Here is a 25,157-nt window from a genome sequence, read left to right as displayed (position 1 = left end):
TTCGTATCTTAAAGCCCAGAAACTAACTTCTAAGGGGTGCCTCTACCATCTAGTTCATGCTAAGGATTCTAGATCCAAATGTCCGTCTTTGTAGTCTATCTCTATGGTCTGTGAATTTCTTGAGGTGTTCCCTGATGATCTTCCTGGTGTTTCTCCCGATAGAGAAATTGATTTTGGGATTGATCTTCGAAAATCTTCTTTCGAACATTCATGCTATTTCTATCCCTCTCTATAGAATTGCTTTGGGAAGGTTGAAAAAACTCAAGGAGCAGTTGAAAGATATTCTTGACAAGGGTTTTATTCACCCTAGTGTGTCTTTATAGGGTGTGCATGTTCTTTTCATGTGTAATAAGGATGGGCCTCTTTAGATACATACATACATACATATACATATATATATATATATATATTACCGCCATTTAAATAAGGTGATTATGAAGAATAAGTATTCGCTTCCTAGGATTGATGATCTCTTTGATCAGCTTTAAGGTACTAAGTATTTCTCTAAGATTGATCTTCGATTAGGTTACCATCATTTGAAGATTAGGGAGGTGGATATCCCTAAGACTGTTTTTCAAACCCGATGGTCATTTTGAGATTTTGGTAATGTCCTTTGGTTTGTTTAATGCCCCGACAGCATTTATGGATCTTATGAACCGGGTATTCCATTAGTTCCTAAATTTATTTATCATTGGATTTATTAGTGATATTTTAATGTATTTTAAGAGTGAGGTGGATTATGTCAATCATCTCCGCCTAGTGTTGTAAACCCTTAAGGAGCAGTAGTTGTATGCTATTTCTTTAAGTGCAAGTTCTAGTTGAACATTATAACCTATCTGGGTCATGTTGTTTCTAGTGAATGGATCATGTTGGATCCACAAAAAGTTATGGTGGTTAAAAAGTAGCCTAGACCCATGACTCCAATCGATATTCAGAGATTCTTGGGTTTAGTCAATTATTATAGGAGTTTTGTGGAAAGTATCTCTTCTATTGCTTCCCCATTGACTAAGTTAACTTAGAAGAAGGTAAGTTCTTATGGTCGGTTGCTTATGAGGGTAGTTCTGAGAAGTTGAAGAATAAGTTGACTTTGGCTTTGGTATTGACTCTACTTAAAGGTACCAAGGGATTTGTGTTTATTATGATGCATCTCAAGTGGGACTGGGTTGTGTATTGACGCAGCATGGCAAGGTAGTTACATATGCTTCTAGACAGTTGAAGGTGAATGAGAAGAATTATCCAACTCATAATTCAAAATTATTGGATGTGGCCTTTACTTTGAAGATTTGGCGCCATTATTTTTATGGGGTCCATGTTGACATCTTCTCAGATCATAAGAGCTTGCAGTATGTATTCACCCAGAAGAAGTTGAATCTCAAGAAGAGGATATGGCTTGAGTTGCTCAAGGACTACAATATGAGTCTCCATTATCATCTAGGTAAGACTAACATAGTTGTTGATTCTTTTAGCAGGTTGTCCATAGAAATCTTATCTCATATGAATAAGGAGAAACAAAAATTAGTGAAGGATATTCACCATTTGGCTAATCTTGGAGTTTGTTTCTTGGACTCTAAGGATAGTGGTGTGTTTGTGCAAAAAGTGGCAAAGTCATCTCTTGGTGCCGAAGTAAAGGAAAAATAGGTTTTAGACCCTATCTTGATGCAGATCAAGGATGATGTGGGTCATCATAAGGTAATAGCTTTAGAGATCAGTAGTGATGGTATTTTGAGGTACCAAGGCAGGTTATGTATTCCAAATGTTGATGGGCTACAAGAGAGGATTTTTGCTGAAGCTTTGAGTCAAAGTACACTATTCATCCTGGTTCAACGAAGATGTATCATGACTTAAGAGAAATTTATTAGTGGAATAACTTAAAGAGGAATGTGGCCAATTATGTGGCTAAGTGTTTGGTTTGTCAGTAAGTGAAGCTAGAACACTTGAGGCCTGGTGGATTATCTTAAGAGATTGAATTGACCATGTGAAAATAGGAAGTGACTAATATGGATTTTGTTATTGGTCTTCTGCAGTCCCATCATCAGTTTGATTCTATTTGGGTCATCGTGGATAGGATGACTAAGTCAGCTCACTTCTTTCCAGTGAGGACTAATTATTTGGCGAAGGATTACACTAATCTCTTTATTGAGAAAATTGTAAAGTTGCATGGTGCTCTAGTTTCCATCATATTTGATTAAGGTACTCAATTCTCATCTCACTTTTGGTATTTCTTTTAGAGAGGTCTGAGGACTAAGGTGAACCTTAGCACCGCTCTCCACCCTCACACAGATGGACAAGTGGAAAGAATGATACAAACATTAGAAGATATGCTGAGGTATTGTGTGATTAATTTTGGTAGTAGTGGGTAGACCATTTACCTCTCGTTGAGTTTGCATATAATAATAGTTATCACTCGAGTATTGGGATGGCTTCTTTTAAGGATTTATATGGAAGGAGGTATAGGTCTTCTATTAGGTGGTTCTAGGATGGTGAAAATAAGTTATATGATCCTGACTTGGTTCACCAAGATACGGAAAAGGTGAAGGTGATTAGGGATAGATTTAAGACCGCTCAAAGTCGCCAAAATTCCTATGCGGATGTAAGGCCAAGGGACTTGGAATTTGAGGTGGATGATTTGGTGTTCCTGAAGGTGTCTCCCATAAAGGAAGTGTTGTGATTTAGAAAGAAGGGAAGCTCAGTCCCTGCTATGTTGGTCCATATCATATTTTGAGATGAGTGGGCAATGTGGCTTATGAACTAGAATTGCCTTCTAATTTGGGTTCCATTTATTTGTTCTTCCATGTGTCGATGTTGAAAAAGTGTGTAGGAAATCCTTCCTTGGTCATTCCTTTGGAAAGTGAGGGTGTCTCGGATTCCTTATTCTATAAGGAAGTTCCTATTGAGATTTTGGATCATCAAGTTCGCTGGTTGCGAGCAAAGTACGTCACTTCGGTAAAGGTTCTATGAAGTAACCAAAAGGTTGAAGAAGCTACTTGGGAAGCTGAAGAGGACATGAAGTCCAAGTACCCATTCTTGTTTACCGCTTCGGATAATCGTTCATAAGGTATGAACTCCTTACCATTTTTGTTTTCTGACTTTGTTAAAGAAAATTATAATTTCCTTGGTATCTTTGTTTTCTGTCTTTATTAAAGGTAAGCGTGGGTGTGCTTTGTGTTAAGTCATGCTAATGGATGCCTTGACCCATCATTTGAGGACGAATGATCCTAAGGGGGAGAATGTAACACCTCGGAATTTGGTCCATGAAAATTTAGGAAATTTTATACTCATTGTACTAACTACGACTCCCCTTACGAGTCGTAGGAAGTATTGATGAGTCGTAAGGACACAAATCATAGCCTAACCAGTGTGTATGGCTAAGTTTTCTATTCTGAGTATGAGTGGCTCCCAACGAGTCGTATGGACTCATTATGAGTCGTAATATCCCAACCATAGTAAAACCAATATACGTTCTAAGTATGTTGTCCTGGCGAAGACTAGGACCTTACGAGTAATAGGGTCCCCTAACGAGTCATATGATGTAATTCATAGGGTCAACAGTATGTGTGACTAATGACACAGTCTTGGCTACGACTCATGGTGATGAGTCGTAACGTGTCATTACGAGTCGCAGTGTAACTGGTAGTCACTGGCAATAATTTTTCAGTTTTTAAGTTGAAGGCACTTTTGACATTTCCCTCTTTCCCTACTTAGACCCCACGTCCATAAAGCATCTTTTGGGCATTATTTTAACGCTTTAACAAAAACAAAAACCCTTTCAAATTCCTTCAAGCAAAGCAAGTTAGGCTTTTCTCAAGGTTGAGCATCTAGGGGTCAATTCAAGGTTTCCTCTGCATATTTGAGAATCTTTCAGGCATGTTACTCTTTCCTAACTATTATTTTGTAAAAGCATGTGTTTTAAATAGTTATTCATGTGGTTTCGATGTTGGTTTTGGAATATGGGTTGAGAGTTTTGAATGTTTGTTTTTAAATAATGTTTTCCCATGGTTTATATATGATTGTTCATGCTTTATTCATTGTTTTGAACTTGTGGGATGCATGGGTACGGTGTATAAACTAGGGGATTGTGATTTCCCCCAATTTGTGAATATTGACCATTAAAGTGATGATGACTTCAACCCCATATTGTGAAATTAGTTTTGAATATAAAAAGTATGCACACTGAACTACTCTTGAACTATTGCATAATGTGAAAAGCTAATGGAGCATAATGATTTTGAATTGAACCTTATTGGGTTGTGTAATACCCCAAGCTAATGTATAATTGAACCAAGAGAGTTAAGAATTCCCCAAGTTGTGTTAATTGGTTTGGCATGTTCATGTTACCTTGCAAATATAGTTGGTATGACGATACCAACAGTGTATGCCTAAATGTATATCATGGTTCAATAAATAAGAACGTGTGATAAATAATTTAATTGGGCTTTAATGAGGATTGTGTAGCTGAGTCATGAAAGTGGAGGTCCCAAAGGACCAATACTAGAAACCGCAGTTGGCGATGTAGAGGTCTAAATGAACAGGTGGTTCGAGTCCCCCTTATTATTATTGTATGATTTGGAGTTTTGAGACGTCCATATTATATTGCATGATTGGGTGCTTCGGTCACCTTAGTATGTCGGGTAGTTCGAGTCCACCATGGTGCATATGTACATCCTCTGGTTCATGCGGATACACGTACGAGGGCCCTTCCAGCTGGGGGAGAGCTGGACTATATAGCCCGTGGGTGCCTTCTTATGTTATGACAATTGAGCTACATAATCCATGCTGAAGTTTTAAAGTGTACGTTAAGCCTTGTTCCCTTTTTAACATATTATTTATGTATGTATATGATGATGTTCACGTGGATTTCAATTAGATTTGACTTGTCTTTATTTTATCCCCTATCCCTGAATTACATGTTAGTGCTTAACCCACTAACTGTCTCTGGGTGTTGTATCCCCATGTGATACAGACATCGGAGATACCTCTACTTTTTCTGCGCAATGTTAGCTGGATCGGTTCAATTCGTGGGTCATTAGTAGTGAAGTGGTGAGCTTTCATTCTCCGAAAAACTTGAACTTTTCATCTGTTCCCATTCTTAGATTAGAATTGAGAGTTTACATTATCATTAACATCCCGACTGGATAGGTTTAAAAAATTGTTTGTTACTAAAGCGAATAAAGAAAGTTCCTAATATGTCTGCATCTAGTGCTTCTTGAACAAACATAGAAGGAACTTTCAAGCTAACAGTTACAATGAATTCTATCACTTTCTTCCCTTCTCTAGCTAGACAGTCAGCAACTTGGTTTCGCTCTCTAAATACATACACTGGAGTTGTTGCCTCCACATCCATCAGCAGTGATCTGCACTCCGAGAGAATATTACAGTAAAGGGGATGATCATTTTTAAGCATGATAATAATGGCATTGCAGTCAGTGTTTACAATTAACGGCTTTAGGTTGTGTTGTTTAGCCAAGATGAGTCCCTTTCTAAGTGCAAGGATTTCAGACAGGAGAGGTGTGGTGTGTGGTAGGTGTTCATAGAATCCTAACTCCCAAGAGCCATCATGGTTTCTAAACACACACCCCATACCACCAGGGCCAGTTTGTAGATCAGCAGAACCATCAATGTTAAGCATGTGGAAGCCCCTTGTACGCCACTCTTTAGTACTCTTTTCTCGAAACAAACTCAGATCGATGTACATGAGTGATTGAGTGTTTACACACAGCTGACACGTATATAACATTATTTTAAAATTATTTTTATCTTTGTCCATTTATTTAATATTATATTTTTAATTTTTTCTTTCTTTTTCTTTTTTTCCCTACTTTTTTCTCCATATCCAGGACTATAAGTTGCACATGCATCGCATAATTTTTTCAATAATCAAATTCACAAGATACACGCACCATCCAAAATTCAAAGGGATTCTTAATAAGATAGTCTAAAGATGATACATATATTAATTGTACACATGAAAAAACAAAGTTTCCAGAAATTGATTTGAAGGAAATGAGGGCATTGAGGGAGATGGTCAGAAATCTCATAGCAACAAAGAGAAAATAGTAAGTAAGAGGAAGGAAAACATAAAAAATGAAAATTGAATTATTAAAAATATATTATTGACTATAATTGTATATCATCCAATAAGAAGATGAAAAATGGATAGTTTAAAGCAGTTTTAGTGTTAATTTTTTCTTTTCACGAGCTTCCTCGAAGTTCTATACCACGTTACTTATTAAGGGTATTAATTTCACTCCAGACCAGAATAAGAGGTAAAGAAGTGTTCGCGTATGTGTGGAGAGGGGAGGGGGAGAGGGGACTAAATACTAGAATAAGGGGTAAAGAAGCACTTGTGGGTGGGTGGGTGGGTGGGTGGGGGAGGACTTAATATAACTTTCGTGTGGTTTTTTAATATCTAAATTTTAATTGAAAATATTAAATTCATTTAACCCAACTTAGCTTAAAACTTTGTATTACCAAACTGTTCCAAAATACTAGTCATAGTTTTCATTTTGAGAGTCACCTATTATAAACTTTGACTAATTTTTAAAATGTATTTTTCATCATATCTGAGGAAAAAATATAATTTATAATACTTTTTTGTATAATTTTTTAAATATCTAAAATTTAATTTTAAAATATCGAACTAATCACAATCTAATTTAACTTTTAAAATTCTTATATTTTTTTTTTGTGGGTGTGGTGTGCGGGGGAAAGCTAAAACTCTAGTATCACATATTTGAAAAACAGCGACTTGGGGGGAAAGTATCGGGTAGTAAATCCTATTCCGAATTTAGTTGGGAAAGAAAAAAAAGAGACTTGGGGGCAAATATTTAAAAGGTAAACCGTTTCCCTATAAATAGGTAGACAGAGTTATAAATTTTTTATGTTGTCTTGTTTTTACCTCTACACAGAAAAAGAAAGAAACATGAGGGGAAAGATTTTCCATTCTCAACTTCCCTTCCGAATTTGATTGGTAGTACATCCTCTTTTTTTTATAAATAAGTTCACAAAGCTATTAACTTGAGAAAGCTCTTATTTTGTTTTTGAAGAAACATGTCTCAAGTTCCCTATTTTCGTGCTCGTACGCTGCCTGATGATTCTTACTTGAACGAACTACAGCAGCGGCTACAGAAGCATCCTCGTATGACCGTTGATAGTATCATGTCTGTTATTAAGTTTGAAAATTCACCATTGAATCCTAAAGAAGAAGAAGAAGAAGAAGGAGGAGGAGGAGGAAGAGGAGGGGGAAGAGGAATAAGAGGAAGAGGAATAAAAGGAGGAAGAGGAAGTGGAAGAAGAAGAAGAAGAGGAGGAGGAGGAAGAGGAAGAAGAAGAGGAGAAAGAGGAGGAGGAGGAGGAGGAAGAAGAAGAAGAATAAGAACAAGGACAAGAAGAACAAGAATCAATTCTTGATGAAATTATAGAAGAAGAAGAAGAGGAAGAGGAAGAGGAAGAAGAAAGAAGAAGAGGAAGAGGAAGAGGGGGAAGAGGAGGAAGAAGAGGTAGAAGAGGCAGAGGAATTTTTGAATGAAGTATCTCTTGAAGATGAAATTGTAGAAGAAAGGGAGGCAACGGAGGCCGGGGAATTTCAGAATGACGTATTTGAGTCGATTTTTTATGAAGAAATTATAGAAAAAAAGGAAGAGGTAGAGGAATTCGTTAATGATGTATCCGAGACGATTCTTGAAGTTGATGTGTCTGAGAATATGGAACCACCAAGGGAGTGGACTTTAGGTCTGATCAATAAAGGCCATCAACCGAACCAAACAAGTGGAACTCGGGCCAGGAGGATGCCCCGAATGAGAGTAAACACTAACTACTCTTATTACAGATTTCAAGAGCTAGAATAGACCCTCGATGATACTTATAGCGATGAACTCGAACGAGAACTAGGAATACAAGAAGAGGAGGAAACGGACAATAGTAATTAGTTGATGGACATGTCTGAATATTTCGAAACACAGACGCATTATGGTCCTTCGCCTGCTATGGACATAGATGGTGATCCAGTTGTTGATGAGGAACAAGAAGTATGTGCGATATGTTTAGCCGAATATCCATATGAAGGTATTATTGCCTCACTTGAATGTGGCCATGAATTTCATGTGGAATGCATTAACAAGTGGTTGCAGAGGAAAAGAAACATGTTCCTTTTGCAGAGCTCCTGTTAAGCCTACATCTGAATGACTGCCGATCTTATTCTTATTCTTAACTATTCAACTAGAGTAGTATTAGTATTTCTGTAATGTGTTATCATTCAAAATAGTTTTTTATTCTTAACTATTCAACTAGAGTAGTCTTGGTTTTCTGTAATGTGTAATCATTCAAAATAGTATGTAGATCTTTTTTCTTGGATACCGATTTGTTGAGCTCTAATTTGTTCATCTTTTTCTTTGCGAATACCAATTTGGTGAGATATGGAAACGAGGATTCATTTAAGTAACTAAATTAAATTTACGTTCTTAATAAACACCAGTCAATTCAATTAATTTTGAACATTGAATGGTCCAAGGCCAGCATAAAATGCTGTTCATGATCAAAAACACATAAATTACCATGGCTAAAGAGATTTCAAACTGGGCTTTTAGTACATTAATTTGCAAAAGATACATACAAATCTGAAGTACAAAGATCACGTTGTTTAACAACAGAAAAAGGTGATCTACCTTTAATAATGCTCAACCAGACTAAACCTCTGTCTAATGCCTTACTCCTTCCAATTTCATAAAATCATCACCATCGCAGTACAAGTGACCGACAAAGAACCTTAGTTGCCAGTTTGTCTGAGCTCCGGACGGACAAAGTCAGCATCGGGAGGAACTGAAATGTCAACTGTTGGTCTCAATCGGGCACAAACTTCAATAGCTTCCCATATTGATAGGAAGGTTATTGTCGACTGCTACAAGTACTTGCTGAGTGAGGTTGTAATCAAATCGAGGCGCCCACTTTCTAGATCCTAAACGCACTGTTGTAGAGCAATTGTCAACCATGAATGACACTCCACGTGCATGCATGAAGGGATTCAGGGAATCAACAGACTCGATGACACTTTCATTTATTATCTCTGAGTAAGACTGGCCTTTCTTCCTCAGAACCTCAATCTGTCAATATTCCAAAAAAAACAAAATGTTACATGACAAAGATATGTTGATAGAAATAATAGAACAGGGTCATATCTCTTTGCTATCGTCTTTCCCTTTAGACATTAAGGTAAGTTCTCGTGTCTTTTTTCGACTGAGTTTGCTGGTTCTTAAATACCAGTTTAGGAAGCTTTCTGCAGGAGGCAATTTTTCTCTTTTAACTTTTGCAGAAACCCAATTTTGCTTCCATAAAGCTGAACTCGTCAAACAAGAAAGACCTAGATGCTCTCAAACTAAGGTAACACCACAGGTGTTGAACACCCATATACCATCAAATTCAGTAGATAAAAGCAAAGAGGAAATCAGAAAAAACAAAACACAAATATGAAAATGAACAAAAGGGAACTGGGAGGGGGTTGTTCATCAAGTTGAAATAAACCTTGTCAAGTAGTGAGGAGATAGATAAAAAGCGCTTGTAGTTAAAAAGAGAAAGAGCATTTAAGAAAAAAAGGAATTTGAAGAGATTCAAGCGACAACAGGTCAAGATACACACAGCGGGACCTTTTAAGACAAAGACATAATAATAAAATCAATTATATGGACTAAATAAAAGCGTACCTGGGCCATCATCAATGCGACATAGACACCAGCAGTGAAAGGATACAGAGGACCCAGATCACCGGATGGCCGTGTTGCACGGACACGCTCACCAACTTTCCACATCCTTGTCTGATCTATCTTGCCCAGTGGGAAAGCTGGTAACCCCTCCTTCTCCTGTATATAATAAAAGAAGGTTAATATCTTGATAATAATCAGTATTAACTTTTCCATAATGCCACAGAAGCCCTTGTAAAATTAGGTTCCACAAGAAGGATATGCAATTTCCTCAATTGATCAAAAGAAATGTAGGGAGAGAACAGCACAAGATAAGTAGTATAGGCGGTGTTATCTAGTTTGCAACAAGGAGTTAATTAATGTGTGTGTGTGAGAGAGAGAGAGAGAGAGAGAGGAGCAATTGCTACGAAGCTTAATGATAAAGAATCAACTTACAGAAAAGCGACGCCCTGCCAAGACAACACTCCTGATCTCACTACCTGTTGCAACATCTTCATAGCACTCATACAAGATCTCCAAGCAAGGGTAATATGAAGCACTATATGCAGTCACAAACTCCTCCTTGCCCTTCGCATTGAATGAATTGTATAGAGCTAACATACCCTAATCAACTTGTATAGGATATGTGGATTACTTTCAGAACAATTTGACAAGTTATAAAAGTATCTTGCTAAACACAATAATACACCAAATCAAAAAATTGAGAATTTAGTTCCGACCTTTGTTGATATGGTCCTAGAAATGTTTCCAGTTATGCACTCAACAGTATTCTTGTATGCCAGATCTTTACTCATTCCATTTTCCGTGTACCTTCTGAACAGCGACTCAACAATGCCATGGACAGCGCCAAGTAATATGCCTAACAAGAAGAGAAGTGGACCTCAACCATACTAGTTTAGTAAGTGAAAAAACAGACTTTGGAAACACGCTAACCTCGCTCGCCAAATATATCGCTTCTATATTCCTGTTCCAGGGTAGTAGCAAACGTAAAGGGGGAACCAAGGGAAACTGACCACCCAAGAGCAACATCTGTGGCCCTTCCATCAATATCCTGTATATAGCAAAAGGTGTCACATCCTATGGAACATCAAAGCAAGAGTTTTAAGAGAAATAGATGAGGATGAATTACAAAAGGCTGCAGAAGACCTGGTGAACCGCAAAATTAGCATTGATTCCAGCACCATTGATTTCTTTTCCTTGCACATATAATCTCCTGACAGATGGGCCCATTCCCTTGGGACATACAGCAATCACACTGATGTTCTTGGGAAAGTCAAGGCCCATTGACTGCAAATGGCCGAGAAGAAACCCATGCGAAAGGCCAAGTATGCTATTTGGTTTCATGTGAGAAAACACTTCTTCATAGTTGTCAGTCTGCACATACATCAGAAAATTCAGAACAAAGGAGTGATGAAACAACTGGCACTACCTGCACACCTGGTGAACGAATATACTGTCTGACAAGCTATCAATATTTCCATTTCTTGAGGTATAATGACGTGTCAAACAAAAAGGGGTTACCATTTGGAGTGTTTGGCATGGTTTTATATTTCCATCCTTCAGTTCTCTTCTGAAATTTCAGGTCATACATGTTGCCAAGCTAAAAACTCCGCCGTAGAACAAGTTCAAGAATACAGTAGGTACACAAGACTATCAACTGATGCATAACATGAGATTCTGATATTTATTTCCAAAATAAACAAAACTGAGTTCTATTTAGAATGTTCAAAATCTCACCAGAGAAACGCTAAGTTTAGTGGAAGTATACTGAGTGCGCTCGTAAAACAAAAAATAACATCTAAGCACCAGCGGTGGGAGCAGAAAGCACAAAGATATAACTTATGACATAGCAAAACTAAGTTTTGTCATACTTTGGAAGAGTAGAAGCAAGAAACAAGATACCCAGCATCCCAGGACCGACATTGAACTATAAGGTCAATAGCAGAAAGCACAAAGCTAAAACTTATGACATAGCAAAACTAAGTTTTGTCATACTTTGGAAGAGTAGAAGCAAGCAACAAGAAAACTAGCATCCTCGGAAAGACATTGAACTATCAGGTCAAGCGCAGCCTTCATTAAAATGTATTTCAAAGTTTTCATGAAAAGAACATGAGGCTAACACAATGTGCCAACCTGAACTGCATCAGAAATCAAAAGCACCACCAGATCGCTGCCAGAGATAGTTTCATATATGTCTCCTAAGGTACCATTTTCTTCGGTAAACCTGGCTGCACGAGCCTCAGCAAAGGAGCGAGAACCCTTTCTCAAACCAATCTGCATAAAACCAACACTCATACCACATAAAGTTGCAAGACAATAAGATTTTAATCTTTTTGCAAACCAGATGAACTCCAGCTTCAACTTCTAAAATAGAAAGTAATGAAGTAATGAAAGTAATGAAGTATTACCGTAACAACTATATCAGATTTTGCTTCTGTAAGAGAATCCCTCAAGTTTTGGGCTTGAGCTGGTCCCTGCCAAAAAAGAAGGGTATTTCTAAGCTTCATGAATATGGAAGAAATAAGGAACGAAATATAATTAAACGTTATATATATCTACACGAGAGCACTTTCAAAACAGTATTCAGATATACTCCCTCCGTCCAACAATACTTGTTCACTATTGACTTGGCACATAGGATAAGAAGAAATAAATAATAGGTATAATTTTACTATATCACTCTTCCAATATAATAAATGTAACGTCTTGAAAAATGCATTGATAAATAGTACTTATTTAATAGCAAGGGTAAATGAGTTGAAAAGGTTAAATTATTCATTGATTTTTCAAACTGGACAAGTATTGTTGGACATTTATTTTTGGTATAATGGACAAGTAAAGATTGACGGAGGGAGAATTTTGATAATTCCTTCACTTTTGCATACGTGATGACAGAATAACAACATAACCAACTATCACCAGAAGTAGAATATGGAATACAGCAAACTTTGAATGGAGGAAGAAGTATCATTTCGAAAAGTACTATTCAGCAAATATGTTATTATTAGTACGAACAGCAAACACTTGGTGAGAACATATATGATTATAGAAAAGTTAATAAAATGAGTAGTTTGAAGCAGTTTTTATCAAGTACATCAAAAAGATCGTAGCTTTCTGTTGGGTACGATGTAGTTTTGATGATTGACAAACTGACAAAGTGATATGAAACATGTCAGTCAAGCTGGTTCACAGACACACTGTCTCATGTAGCTGAACTTGTAGCAAAATCATTGATGATTAAAGACAAGGGTGGAAGAAATCAAGAACCAGATGAGTGGTTAATTCTGATAAACTCAAGGAAATAAACATATGTTAATTTGAAGAAGTTGAATTTGATTCAAACACTTGATGATAAAGGGAAAGCAAGTTGAGTTGAAAAAGGAGTCCTATGGAAAGGAGTTGACTTCTGAGCATATCTTGAAGAGTCCTATGTGTATAAGGAGAAAAATTCTGCAGATTGAAGAAATCTACGCAAGATAGGAAACATTCTAATTGAAGGACTCTTTGTTAGATCAATGAAGTTTTTGATGGCTAACACATGAATGGACCATGTTACTTGAGCTGGTCCAAGCATAGGAAGACAGGTTTCAGGTTTCACTGATAGATGCAGACAAAGATTACTTACAGTCAGGAATGAATGAGCGAGCCAAATTCTGATATACTCAAGTTACTAATCATGTGGGAAAATTGAAGAAGTTGTGGTTAAGTAAAATACTTGAAGATAAGATGATTTAAAGAGTTGGAGTTTGACTACAACATTAAGAAGACAAGAGTTGGAATTGAAGAAGGAGTCTCACTTGAAGTAGAACTCTATGCAATGAGAATACTGATTAAATGAGGAGTTTGAAATAAAGAATGACTCTTTGGAGAGTTGTGCTTAAATAGAAGATGCATCATTCATAGTAACTGGCGCACTTACAGAGAGAGAAAAGGCTAAACACGGGCAAATTGAGAAAGTTCATAATTGAGAGAATTATGACTGAAGATTCAAGTGCTGCCAGTACAAAGAAACAGATTGACGAACCTATTTCACAGAATTAAACTTTACAGTTCATAAGTTAGTTTAAATGTATTGTTCTTATTGAGTTGTAATTTATTGCTTTCCTAGATTGATTATTTAGGAACAATACTGAGCTGAGTTAACTTCAAGTTTGGGATAACTCGAAGTGGGTTCAACAGTCAAGGGTGATTGTTGAGTTATAGGAATTAGAGTTTATGATTCCTAGTTGTTGATTTATAGGAATTAGAGTTTATGATTCCTAGTTATTGAAGTATAGGAATTAGAGTTTATAATTTCTAGTTGTTGGTTACAAGAGTTTTGTAATCAGTCGTTGTTGAGGCTCAGAGTTATTTAGTGAAGTTGGAGTTAAATCTTGTAGAGGTACAGGTCATGGTTTTTTATACCTTTTTTAGATGGGTGTTTTCCACGTAAAAATCATTTTGTTCTTTACTTCCTGTTTTACTGCTTTCTTGGAATACGTCAGGCAACCCGTTCCATCCATAGGCAACTCTTACGTTAAAGTCACTGGTCAGTAGGGCACGTACTCTAACAAGTGGAATCAGTGCAGGTTGTCTTAAAAGGGGTTAGCACCTAAGACAAAGATCAATATGATGAATTTCGCACCACCTACTGGTCTCAGTGAAGGTCAATCCACTATTAGACCTCCATTCTTTGATGGGTCTCACTTCATTTGGTGGAAAGCTAGGATGGAAATGTTTCTACAAAGTGTAGATTATGAATTATGGGACAAAAGTATTGATGGACCAACAATTCCCATGAAGACAGTGAATAGAGAACAAGTGAAAAAGGTAAAGAGTGAATTCACCCCGGAAGATCTTGTTACACTACAAAAGAATTCAAAAGCCAAAAACATTCTTGTTTGTGGTCTTGGTCCAACCAAGTATAATAGAGTGTATGATTGCAACACTGCTAAACAAATCTAAAATGCATTGGTGAATGCACATGAAGGCACTAGCCAAGTGAGAAAATTCAAAATTGCATTACTTTTCACTGAATATGAGAATTTCAAAATAGAGAAAAATGAGTCACTACAAAAAATGATAACTAGGTTAACTTTGTTGGTAAATGAGTTATCATATCTAGGAAAGGTTTTGTCTACCGAGGAACAGGTAGAAAAGGTCTTGAGAGTCCTACCAAAGTCTAAGTGAAATGTCAAAGTTACAGCCATAAGAGAAGCTAAGGATCTCACTAGAATGTCCCTTGATGAGTTAGTTGGTAATTTGAAGACCTATGAGATGGACATGGAAGATCTAAATAGGGCATCTGAAAGTATGAATCAGGTGATGAAAAAGATGATAAAACTGCTCTCATGGCCATTAGAGAATCAGACATGGAAGAAGATGCTGGAAACTCTGAGGTAAGTATTATTGAACTCAAAGAGAAGTTGCATTTATTTTCTAAAAATAAACTTGTTTCCTTAATGAGTGCTCTAATTGATGATTTTCAAGAATTAACTTCTGATAGGGATGAGTTATTTAACAATCTTGCAAGTCTCAAGTTTGATTTTATTGATCTAGAAACTTGTAAGAACACTGTTGAAAAGGAAAATTGCACTCTAAAGGAACAGATTAGCAAACTTGATTCATCAAACCTGAACCTCAAATTTGAAGTTCTAAAACTAGCTCTTTCTGGAAAAAAAAAAGATCAAAAGTGAGGAACAAGAAAAGATTGAGTCAAAATTGAATAAGATTAAACATGAATACTTTTGTGGAAAAAAAAAGGTTAGTCTACTAAGTCAAGAAGTTTCTAAATTGAAACTTGATCTTAAAAGAGCTAATAGATGGACACATTCTTCAAGACTTATTCATAAGCTAGGTCAAAGAACTCTCGATGAAAAGGTTAGGTTGGTCTTGTATAAAAGTTCTAATGCTATTAAAGATCTGTGTTATATTTGTGGTAACCTGGGCCATCCAACCACTGAATGTCCAGTTGCAGCACTGTCCAGTTGTAGCACAAAGCAAATCAAGAAGCATAAGCCTAGCAAAAGAATCTGGTTCTATGTTAGCACAAGCTAACAAGAAGGTCAAAACTGGTTAAAGAAACAGGTCACATAACCTGTTGCCTCGATGGGCTAGAAGGAACCTCATACATCCTTTTTCTCATAAGAAAGGACCTAAGCTTGTCTGGGTTCCTAAAGTTAACCCCTAATTTGTTTTGCAGGTGAGAGTGAAAGGAGGAAAGCAAAATTAATACATGGATAGAGCTTGATCAAGGCATAAGACTGGAAGCAAATAAAGTTTCTTTCACTTACCGCATTTAAAGGGGGAATGGATCTTTTGGAGATGGTAAAAAAAGCACTATTACTAGACCTGAAAAGATTGAGAGAACTAAAACAAAAGACCTTTTAAAGATGGTCAGATTTGGAGTGCTCGTGTAATAGGGAAGCAAGGGAGATTCTTTTTAAAAAAAAAGGATGACAGTGAAATTGATAAGCATGCACAAGAACATGTTGTACCACCTGGTTCAACTGTTGTACAGACTGAGGGCATATTGACAGGAGGAACAACAAATCAAGAAATTGATGCATCAATAACACCAACACAAGCTGATGATAATTTTGTTAGTAATTCATAAGAATTGGTATTGTCACAAGAATCTTGAGATATCTCATGGGAATCAATGGCTTGAGACTATGGTATTCAAATAAAAGTAATTTTACTCTTGAGGGCTATAAAAATGTTGACCATGTGGGTTACTTAAATGACTGGAGAAGCACCAAAGGCACTAAGTAGAGAGCATTTTGAAAGGAATAGATTAGATTTGAGGATGATTAAAATTGCATGAACTCCCCTCAATGATTGACTAGAATAACCATTTTTCTTTTTAATCTTATTAGCTAAAATGTTATTCGATTCAATCTTGCACATTTAGTTGTGTGTCCCAATTCTAGATTTTTGACTTTTCTAACCTAATTTTGTATTAGATTGTGCAGATTATCGGTACAAGCAAGCAATTGTGACTACAAAGTTCTTCTTATCAGGTATGCTCTACACTGACATAAGCATAGGCTGTCTAAGTTAAAACAGTTGAGCACACCTGTTCCATTCCTCACACTTCATCCTCCCCTTGTCCTATGATGCTGACAAATTGGTTGACCAAATTTTCTTTGACTCTCTCCAAATGGTTGTGCACAAATGTGTTAATTCTACACCAAAAATTCCTTCTTCTCTCTCAACCAAAATATTAGGTTTTTGTATCATGAATTTGCCAAACTTGGTCATCAATCACATGCAGCATATGTTTCTAAAGAATGAAAAGGGACATGCTGTCACGACCCGAACCGGGGCCCTGGCCGTAACGAGCATCCCGAACCATGAAGGCCTGTACGTTCTTCTCTATCTATTAATCATGCCCAATATTCATAAATTATAATAGAAGATGCAGAATTGTAAATCATTACAAAAACATGGTCATACTCTAAATTCAATTAAACTATGAAAAATAAAATCCAATATCAACTACACAATATCTAAACCAGTCTGCGAAATCTCTACTACATCTAAAAATGACAACTGTCTGAAACTGGGATAAGGCCTCCAGTGGACCTAAACCAAAATAAATAACATAATCTGAAAGACATAGGCCTTCTAAAATAAAGAAGGCTCACCAACTGCACACATCACTGCTGTCTGAAAACTCTACAGCCTAGCAGGACCTCTGAACTGACCTTTAGACCCTGGGGGAAGGGGGGTCAATACAAATGTACTGGTACACGAAGAAATCCAAAATGAAGCTTGTATATAAATAAAATAGTTGAGAGATTGTCATAATCATCATGAAAGATATCATTTCAAAACACATGGGCATTTTTTATAATCATAAAACTTTTCTGTCAATGCAATTTCTGATCTTTGTATTACTTTTTAGTTAGGTGGCACTCCCCTACAAATCTGATATTCCACGGGCTATATGGAATCCGTCATTGACTCAACGGGGAAGCCCCCAACCCAAGTGAGTCGCAAGGGTTGGAGTGTCTGAGTCTGATACACCACAGGGCACTAGGCCAGCGTATAATAATATACCCAGATCAGCAAATCACGGTTTTGGGCAATGAGTTGTCTGAACTCGTCTCTTCTTCGGGGAACCACCTAAGCTCTCTTTATGTCTAATTTTAGTCTGTTCTGAAACATACACCATTCTAGTTTTAAAATCTGAAAATCTGATTTCAAACATGCATTCTATTCTGTTCTAAATTAACATGGCATTATCTGAGTTAGTGTCGTCACACCAAGACTTGCAAGTCCTATTTTTGATCCATAATGCATCATGCATGATTCTTTCATCAAAAACTCAATTCAGACCACCCAAACATACAAATAGTATAAGAGATTTCATATTCCGAAAGCATAAGTCAAAACTATGCAAGGATTATCATTCTTTCAATAACAATGTGGTGGTCCTGAAATCTTTGTCAAACCATGCAACTCTTTCCATTAGATATTTATATTCAATATTTATCAATACAAACAACCCTCTCTTTTGATTCAAAAATCATATTCATATCATAGTATAAATCAATACATTTCGTATCATGGTTTTCAAGATACATTTCAAAACAATCCATATCATATGAAAAATGGGATAAATCATATCAAAAGAGGGATTTCATGTGAGTGATGCTCTCAATTCAAACATCACATTAAAACACATACATACATATACATGGGATTTCAAATCACTTTGGTGGAAGGCCTAAAGACGAAAACAATATCATCAAGGCTTCTAAAAACATGATTAAAATCATAAATCCAAAATCCTTTTCTTAAAAATCATGATTTCTAAACCCTTTGCATAATTTAAAGAAGATTTCTACGCCCATGAAATTTTAGGAAAACCCCACGTACCTTAAATTATAAGATTTGAAAGATGGAACCTAGATCTTGATAGATGAAACCCGGATCTTGATTTGTTTCTTGGAGATCTTGAACTTAAGGCTTGATTTTCTTGAATTTCTTGTTCTTGGAGAAAACCGTAATTGATCTTATTTTGAGAGTGAAGAGAAAGTTTTTGATGTTGTAAAACTGATAATGATTGATTAATGACACTTAAAGGGTGATTTAATTCATGTGAAAGGTTTTTGGAGTGAGGGAAAGACCAAAATACCCCTAAAGAACCCAAAAAAATCACATAATTGCATCAGTTGATGACCAAGGTTGATGGGCCATCACTCAGGTGACAAGTCGTCACCCAGGTCGTCACTTTTGGGATGGTTTCACCATTCACTACCTTAGGCTGACGACTAGGTCTAATGGGCCGTCACACAGCTGATAAGTCGTCAGCCTCATCGTCACGTTTGGGCAGACAGACACTTTGAAGTAAAATGAGCATAGCTTTCTACTTCGATATCGGATTAAAGTGAAACTAGTGGCGTTTGAAAGAGGACTTAAAGAAATTTTATTTGATATAGGCCTCCTAATTCGTTATATACAAAGATTTATGGTCGATTAAAGTTAACCCAAGTTTCAACGCTCACTCAAACTCGAATAATAGGAAAGCTTTCAACTCGTCCTTGAGTTAGGGGACCTCTATGATCTTAATTTATGCTCAAATAGGTTTCCACACTACATAATTGATTAACATATCAAATTAGAATAGGATTTATGGCTTTTGGATCACCTACGCATAGAAATGACAGCTTTCGTTCTAGCCCAAAATGCGGGGTGTTACACATACTCTCTCTTTTAGTTCCTAATTGGCTATTTTTTGGGGGACTTCTCAGTCCTAGTTCAGGTTTGACTTATAAAACAACAATGGATGTTCTTGAACAGATAAATCATGTTGCCCTACCTATTTCAATAAGAAGAGCCAACACTCATTTGAAATAATTGATAATAAAGAAATGATTTAGCTGAGAAAAAAAATTGAACTAGAAATTGCACAAGACTCATGAAGTGGAATAAGAGGTCCTTAAAAATAGAATCATGACTTTGAAGCTTAACCTTGATTGATAGAGGGATGAAAATGTTGAAGTCATTCCTTAATTGACACAGTTGATAACACCTGTTCCACCTTCCTCATCAGCTCCTCACTATTCGTATCCTTAGCTATGTCCTACTTTTATACCATATTTTTTTTATTAATGCTCAGTTGTTTTGCTTTGTTCAGTACTAGCTTAGGTTTAATGTGGAACGTGATCTGGCAATTAAATGGAATGGTTATCTTTGCTAAATTAACTCATATTTTTGATCTCTTAAATACATTACTATGTTGGCTAAAGTCTTTATCTGATTGTTTTGGTGATAGCCCCAGTGGCTATGAATAACATAACAAATCACTTTGGCTAGTATATTATTGCATTAAAATATTTTTTTGATAATGCCAAAAGGAGGAAGATAAGAGGGTTCTGCAATGTTTATAACCCATTGACTAACTTGTTTTATTCTAGTTTTTATACTTTAGTGCCTACAGGTAAAGATGTTTGAATGCACAAAGACAAAAGGTTTGTCATCATCAAAAAGGGGGGATTTGTCGGGTATGATGTAGTTTTGATGATTGACAAACTGACAAAGTGATATGAAACATGTCAGTCAAGCTGGTTCACAGACACACTGTCTCATGTAGCTGAACTTGTAGCAAAATCATCGATGATTAAAGACAAGGGTGGAAGAAATCAAGAACAAGATAAGTGGTTAATTCTGATAAACTCAAGAAAATAAACATATGCTAATTTGAAGAAGTTGAATGTGATTCAAACACTTGATGATAAAGGAAAAGCAAGTTGAGTTAAAAAAGAAGTCCTATGGAAAGAAGGAGTTCACTTCTAAGCATATCCTAAAGAGTCCTATGTACAGAAGGAGAAAAATTCTGCAGATTGAAGAAATCTATGCAAGATAGGAAACATACTAATTGAAGGGCTCTTTGTTAGATCAATGAAGTTTTTGATGGCTAATACATAAATGGACCCTGTGACTTGAGCTTGTCCAAGCATAGGAAGACAGGTTTCAGGTCTCACTAACAGATGCAGACAAAGATTACTTACAGTCAGGAATGAATGAGCGTGCCAAATTCTGATATACTCAAGTTACTAATCACATGAGAAGTTGAAGAAGTTGTGGTTGAGTAAAATAATTGAATATAAGATGATTGAAAGAGTTGGAGTTTTACTACAACATTAAGGAGACAAGAGTTGGAATTGAAGAAGGAGTCTCACTTGAAGTAGAACTCTATGCAATGAGAGTTCTGGTTAAAGGAGGAGTTTGAAATAAAGAATGACTCTTTGGAGATTTGTGCTTAAATAGAAGATGCATCATTCATAGTAACTGGCACACTTACAGAGAGAGAAAAGACTAAACATGAGCAAATTGAGAAAGTTCATAATTGAGAGAATTATGACTGAAGATTCAAGTGCTGCCAGTATAAAGGAACAGATTGATGAACCTGTTTCACAGAATTAAACTTTACAGTTCATGAGTCAGTTTAAATGTATTTTTCTTATTGAGTTGTAATTTATTGCTTTCCTAGATTGATTATTTAGGAATAATACTGAGCTGAGTTAACTTCAAGTTTGGGATAACTCGAAGTGGGTTCAACAGTCAAGGGTGATTGTTGAGTTATAGGAATTAGAGTTTATGATTCCTAGTTATTGAGGTATAGAAATTAAAGTTTATAATTCCTAGTTGTTGGTTACAAGAATTTTGTAATCAACCGTTGTTGAGGCTCAGAGTTATTTAGTGAAGTTGGGGTTAAATCCTGTAGAGATACAGGTTGTGTTTTTTTACACCTTTTTGAGCCGGGTGTTTTCCATGTAAAAATCATTTTGTTCTTTACTTCATGTTTTACTGCTTTCTTGGAACATGTCAGGCAACCCGTTCCATCCATAGGCAAATCTTACGTTAAAGTCACTGGTCAGTAGGGCACATACTCTAACACTTTCAAGCAAAAATAGTAAATCAGAAGACTTCTACATCGTAGAATCAGAAAGAGATATCTTCTCCAAAATTTTGGTTAAGCTAAATTTTTGGTATCAGATGGCACTCAAAAATCAAAATTACAAGCAAACTATCTCTTTGCATCAACTTCATATTTCAAATAACTCTCAAATTTAAAGAGACTACAGATATCAAAAAAACTGAATATAATCAAAACAAGAGAAATTTCACCTGAGAACCCCAGCCACTGACTCTTATCTGCTTGATTCCCTTAAATGCATCCGGCAACAACTTGAACAAATCTTTCCCTCCTCTCACAATGTACTACACCACAATCCCAACATACATTACACACCAAAGCCAAAGAACTTTCACACATATTAATAAACATTTTTCAGCACAGATACACAAAACAAGAAAGACAGTACTCTCTCCACCCAAAAATTGTATTTTATGGTAGTTCTACCAACTTTTCGCAAAAATTTAATACTTAAAGTTGTTTGTTTGAGCTTCTCCAAAGAAGTTTTTGCCATATTCTTGTTTTGAGGAAAAATAATACAGTTCTTTTTTTTGTCTGAGAAAAAAAAAATACAGATATCAAATAACTCTCAGAATCTTTTCAAAGAACAACTCTTACTATCCAAACACACATTTCCTTTTTGTACAAACTCCTCCTAAAAAAGTCTTAGGAAAAATATTCCAATTTGTTCAAACCTTCCTACATATTATGTTACAAAGAGTGTCGAAAACACACATAAAGTGTTCCCTCTTTTAGGGTGTGTTTGGTATGATGGAAAATGTTTTCCATGGAAAATGTTTACCTAGAAAATGTTTTCACGGAAAATAAGTTCATTTTCTTCTTATTTTCTCATGTTTGGTTTGTAAGTAGAAAATATTTTCCAAAAAATATTTTATGGTGTTTGGTTGGTTAGCCAAAAATATTTTTCCAAAAAATATGTTTTAGTATTTAGTTGGTGAGGGAAAAAATAATTTTTGAAATTATCAACTAACAGTTAACTTGTATATTACTTACCGCTAGCAACTCAACAATCTATAGGAACTAATTTAAGAATAGCAAATAAAACAAATATTGAGTACCAAAACATTACAATTCACTAAAATTTAAGCAACTGCTAATTATATAATTCAAGGTTCCTAATCAATATTTTCTTAAATACACAAAAAAGAGAAGTTTGGTAGCAAATACACGCTACATTATCAAAAATAAAAGTTTGTGAATAATAACTGCTTCCAAACCCTATGAAGCTAAGTTCTTCCAACCCGTAGGTGTCACTATTGTTGTTTCTTGAATCGTTCCAACTACACCTTACGAAGATTTTGATTTTTTACTATGAATGCCTTAGCTAAAGTGTCACTTTGAACCAAATAATCAAAAACATCACCGAGGAACTCTTCCTCATAACCATCCATTGCCATAACTTCTTCGTACAACTTTGTCACATCTAGACGACTATCAACCATCTTATCAATTGTCGTTGCCACTTCTCCAAATTTTATTGATATATCCCCTAAGACATCTTGCACCTCAAAAGAACGTTTCTTTTGCGACTTGCCTTGACTTGAGAAGCTTCAGTCACTTGCACATCATTTTCCGTGGATGGTACTTCAATGTCATTATCATTATCTTTCTTAGAAAAACACTCAAAATCTATATCTTCAAATGATTTAGCACAATCTACCCTAGCTCGATCATTCCTACAGACAATTGACATTTCGTCAAACATATCAATTTTTTTGTTTATGAACTTATCATAATTGGGATATGCCTACAATACAAAGATTAGAGAAATTTTGGTATCAAGTTCATTTGATTTCAATGAGTTAATGTAACATAAACAAACCATAACAAGCACCAAAACTAAAAAAAAAAGGTTGAGACAGTAAAGCATAATAAAAATTCTCAATCAAAAACTGGACGGGAACCACCTCAAAGCAAATTCTACTATTGCTCTCAGCCATTCGTATTCGAACAGATGAACTCAAATTAAACCGTCACACGTTTGACATAATCTTTGAAATAGCTTAAGATGGTAAGTTGTCACACACCTCCTACTTGGCAAAATAAACAAATGAATATGCAACGCTTTAAATTTTTTTAAAATATAATATATATTCTATCATGCCTAAAGAACAGAATATTCAATCATGCTATGTAATAAAGGCTAAAGGCATCAAAGTAAACTGGAAATGCTTACCAAGAAGTGGGAATTTAAGGTAAGCTACTGATGATGTTCAAAGAATCATTTAAGTTTAGAAGACACTATTTATGATTATAACTCACTGACCTGGCTTATCTTGATTCATGTCGTTTACCGCTCATTAAAAAGAGGAAGCACTCCGTACCAAGTTCGAATCTGAGATATCTAGTTTAAGAGTGGACTATCTGTTCCAGTAGCCTTCGGGAAACACAACACTTACAATTAAGACTAATATTGAGCAGATTGCATTGTCCCCCTCATCTACCTGAATCACCTATCATTTTCCATGTTTTCCAAGGTTCGAACCGAGATCTCTGATTTAGGGTGGAGGAATGTTTACTATTTGAGCATTTGAGCACTAAAATTGGAATAAAGTTTGTCAATTACCTGAAATTTTCATCAGCAATGACCAAGTATTTCAATTACAACACAGCCTTTACTAATAACTATAGACATAAGTAACATCTAACGGAGGATAATTAATTATAACGTCAATAGCATCCACTATACATCTCAAGCCTATGTTACTCGGACTCTCCAAAAATTGTTGTCACGCTTAGTGTCGGGTTCTGGTGTTCTCCAAAATGTACTACTTTTAGAGTATCCAACATGCACATATTTTGAAGAGTCTGAGCAACATAGATGTCGAGTAACTTCTCTTACACTCTTAGGCCAAGCATGGTTTCTCCCTATACTTATTGGTTACTTTAGCAATCGATGAAGTGAAAGCAATCATATATCATGGTAATAATAAGTGCATCGACATTAATAAATACAAAGAGATTTGACCTATCAAAACCAATTCATCAAGTATAATGTAAGATAGTACAACGACTAGCCGCTAACATATTTAATATTTTTGGGTAGACACACAGATACAAAATTCTTAATTGACCACAAATAAATGGAACATTTCCTGTTCTACTTTTCTACCATCTAAAACATTCTAACTGAGATAAAACCGCTGGTAGTTAATTTCAGCTATGTGAAACAAAATTCATATTAACATAGCCACCAAAAGTTCAGTATACAACCCCTGCGGGGAAAATCCATCAAAACACCTAATGAGGAATTCATCTTACTTCAGTTTCAAACTCCTTTCACTGCTAAAGATGCAGCTCATACTTCTTTTTACGTTTTGGGGTACAAGATGCTTTGCATGGTGACGGTGAATACTCTAGGCGATAACTAATGAGTGTTGGACCAAAAATACTAAATTTCCCTGAACTTCTAAAAGCTATTTCAGCATCGGCACGCCTATTGAAAACAACTTTTGCTCATTTGCTCTTGTGAAAAAGTTCATTCTCAGATTCACACAGTGGACCATACTGACTAAATACTATGTTCAGATCAGCTATGG

The 25,157-nt window shown here is 35.9% G+C and overlaps 1 pseudogene; it reads right to left on the bottom strand.

Moving 5' to 3' along the window:
- Nucleotides 1–8,561: 8,561 nt before the first annotated feature.
- Nucleotides 8,562–23,311, bottom strand: LOC107841238 (annotated as a pseudogene).
- Between the last annotated feature and the right edge of the window lie 1,846 nt (nucleotides 23,312–25,157).

Source organism: Capsicum annuum, chromosome 9, assembly GCF_002878395.1.
Source record: "Capsicum annuum cultivar UCD-10X-F1 chromosome 9, UCD10Xv1.1, whole genome shotgun sequence".
Classification (NCBI taxonomy): Eukaryota; Viridiplantae; Streptophyta; class Magnoliopsida; order Solanales; family Solanaceae; genus Capsicum; species Capsicum annuum.
The sequence above is the reverse complement of the archived record's forward strand: the minus strand, read 5'-3'. Positions and strand labels throughout refer to the sequence as shown.